Raw genomic sequence first — 3509 nt, 5'->3', positions numbered from 1 at the left:
TTTTTAAAAAAATAATCATATTTTGTTCTATTGATGAAAGTAGCCCCTGGAGGAGAAAGGTCAATGTGGCAGTGTGCTACACACTGACTTCTACAGTTTACTGCGGTTGCTCTTGAAATTGAGTTTTGGACGAAGAAGAATTAATGAAACCATTTTCTTTGCTTGGAGACCCTGTAGGCACTGCTACCTGAAGAAATGTCCTTGACTCACTTCTACAGCTTTTCTGAGCTGTTCCTCTATGGTCGTATCCTTGTGGATCTTGATGCAAATGTACACCCTTAGTTTAATTTGCAGGCCACTGACAGCAGGAAAGGCACTGACTTTATAAATGTCCTAGGGGTGAAATCTTTCCAAAGATAAAATGTGCAAGATCTGCAGTAATTCATGCAACTGTGAAGCAAATCTATGATGATAAAGTGCCCATTTCTATGTACAAAATATAGACCTCTATTCAAACTTATTTTTTTTTTTAATTTGAACTTGTCTGAGTTTTTCTCTACTTCACTCCGTTCTCCTCTTGTCTCCTTCCCTATATCTTGATTCCCTTCTCATTAATAAAATCTCAATCTCCTCATTCCTTTCACCAGTCTTCTATTTTACTCCGTAATTGTTTGTGCTATAGATTTCTCATACCAGAGAGATCATGTGATTTGCATGAACATGTCTCTTCATTCCCCGTGCATTTGTGGTTTCGAGATGCATCCGTTGCCCTAGAGGTGGCCCAAGTATAGCTTTTTCTTCGGGGTAGTTCTCACTGTGTGCAAACGCATTTTCTGTGTGCATTCATCTGTTAATGGATGCATATCGGCAGCTTCAAAGATGTCGGTAGTGGAAGAGGAACTTTTGAGTATTAGTGGCAGTACTATCAACTACTTAAACCAGTATGGAAATCAGAGTGAGGATTGCTCAGAAAACTAAACTTAGAGATTCCCTTTGACCAAACTGTTCCGCCTCTGTGTATCTTCTCAGGAGCAATGAAGACATTTATGTCGCTGTGGTCATGTTTACAGCAGCACAAATCTCGATAGCTAAAACAGATTTCAATGAGATATTCACCGCCGTATGAAGTTATTTTAATCCGTGAACCCTCTATGCTATTGGAGTGTGGAATAAAATCAGATTTTCCTTATAGAATTTTATTCTAGTTTTTTTTTTTTTCCTTTCTAATTCTGTATCCTTGAGTCATGGGTCACGTTCCATGAACTACCCTTTTCTCTTACCTTTTGTTTCTTTAGGCTTGAAAACTGCATGATTTTAATCCATAGAGAGGGCCTGCCAGAAAGCTCAGGGGATTAAAGGGCTTACGTGGGCAGACACAGGAACCAGGGGGTTCAATCCTCGGTGTGCTTTGCCGGCCCCGCCCCCAGCTCATGCTGAGACAGCAGATGAGACTGGTCATGTTGGCACGCATCTGTAATCCCAGCACTTGGGAGGCTGAAAGCAGGAGTATCACTAGGAGGTCAATCTGTGTAGTGAGCTCCTGTAGACTGTGTGCTAAATACATTAAAAACAAATTTTAAAATTTTAAAGGTATCTATTCTGTTGCTCTGATCTGTGTAAAATGATAACATTGTATTTCTTTGTGATGGGCTTATGTGGGTTGCATTGACTACTTTGTTATTATTGGGACAACATGCATGATACATAGTTTAGAAGCTTTAGCCCGCGATTGGCTGATCCATGCTAGAAAAGTAGTGATGGAAGCTTGTGTGGCAGGAAATCTGCCCACCTCTTGGCCCCCAAGAAGCAGAGAAGCCATGAATGAGCCAGAGACAGAGGAAAGGGCTGGGACCAGGCTGTATCATTCTAATTCATGGACCCGCCTACTCCCACCCGACTCCACTGCCTAATGACACGTGCATCTGTGGTTAATTCATTGATGACATGGCATTCCTCGGATCTAATCGTGTTTCAAAAGCCTCACTTCTAAACATATGGAGAAATGTTTTAGATTGGATGATAAATGATAACAAGGAAATATTTAGAGGATACCTGGATACAATAGGGGAAGTTGCTAGTTTAGATGGGACCCTGCAGAGGAAGGCTTTCACCCAATCTTGAAATCTGCTTGAGACATTAGGCAACAGATTTAGTTTGGGATTTTTTTTTTTTTAATGGTGAATAGCATGCAAGGAATTCAGCTATTTCCTCAACTGCACGTAATAATCATAAAAAATAAAATCCTTATCCTGAGGGCATGCCATAGATATTTGAAGTTACTTACAATTATCAAAGAACGGAAGTCATTAAGCTAGCAATTACTTTTTCTGTCCTCTCAAAATAACATGTCTTTTTAAAAGAAGAACTCATTTAGTGTAAGTCTGTAAACACCTGGAGAGATATTCAGCTTACTAGTTGGCCGGAAGCCAATGTTTTATGGATTTACAATAGAATGAAATGATTGGCTTAGAGTCATTAACTGTATGAGATTAAAGCATTTGTTAAAGAAAAAAAAAACATTCTATCATCACTGCACAGTATTACTTTATGAGGCTTTCCAAAGCTACAGTAAATAGACAAGGATATTAAAATTGAGGTAAATGGCAGATTATCAGAATGATTTAAAAAGCTCTGTGTTATTTCATGGTTATGGAATTACCAACAGATATTGAATCTTTGTGTCTAATCACTTGAAATGCTTAAAACAAAATCTCTATTGTTATCAATGGAAGATTCTGCCCAAATCACAATAGGACTTAAGAAGCATTTGCATGTAATTTTTATGAAAGAAAAATCTTTTTTTAATAGGTCCATAGTGACTAAATCATTAAAAGGGAGCCATGAGCTGATTCCATGCATGGGACACTTCCTGCCTGTATTGTTCATCAAAGAAGGGTAATTGGAATTTCTGTGTCCTTAAACATTTACTATTGCTTTTGTGGTTGGAAGCATTCAACTTCCATATTTCATCTCTCTTTGTCTTTCCATCTCTGTCTCTCTTTGTCTTCCTGTCACTATCTCTGTCTTTTTGTCTCTGTCTCTGTCTGTCTCTGTCTCTGTCTTCTTTGTCTCTCTGTCTCTGTCTGTGTCTCTGTCTCTCTCAGTCTGTCTCTGTCTCTGTCTCTCTGTCTCTCTCTCTCTGTCTCTCTCTCTGTCTCTCTCTCTCTGTCTCTCTCTCTCTCTCTCTCTCTCTCTGTCTCTCTCTCAAGCTGACTGTGAACTCATTACCTACTCTCATACTCTAGCCTGGCCATGAACTTGCTCTAACCCTTCTGCATCACCCTCCAACATGCTACAGTTACAGAAGTGTTTCACCCCACCCCACATTGGTGAGTTCTTCATTAAGTATAATAACTATAAGCTACAATCACTGTGCTGTACTGAAGCATGCTGGAACTTTTCATGCCCAGTGTACTTTCAAAAGCATTTCACAACATCCCTTTTGATCTACCACTTCCAGTCTAACAAGACTCCAGTGAATACTCTCTTATACTTTAATTTCTTTTCTTTTCTTTTTTTTTTTTTTTTTTTTTTTTTTTGCAGAACTGGGGATTGAACTCAGGCCCTTG

At 39.1% G+C, this 3509-nt stretch overlaps 1 protein-coding gene across 2 annotated transcripts in view; it reads left to right on the top strand.

Moving 5' to 3' along the window:
* LOC101591647 (neuroligin-4, X-linked) overlaps positions 1-3509 on the top strand; it is a 337184-nt gene that overhangs the window by 151957 nt on the left and 181718 nt on the right. The window lies entirely within an intron of this gene.

Source organism: Octodon degus, unplaced genomic scaffold, assembly GCF_000260255.1.
Source record: "Octodon degus isolate 3935 unplaced genomic scaffold, OctDeg1.0 scaffold00303, whole genome shotgun sequence".
Classification (NCBI taxonomy): Eukaryota; Metazoa; Chordata; class Mammalia; order Rodentia; family Octodontidae; genus Octodon; species Octodon degus.
The sequence above is the reverse complement of the archived record's forward strand: the minus strand, read 5'-3'. Positions and strand labels throughout refer to the sequence as shown.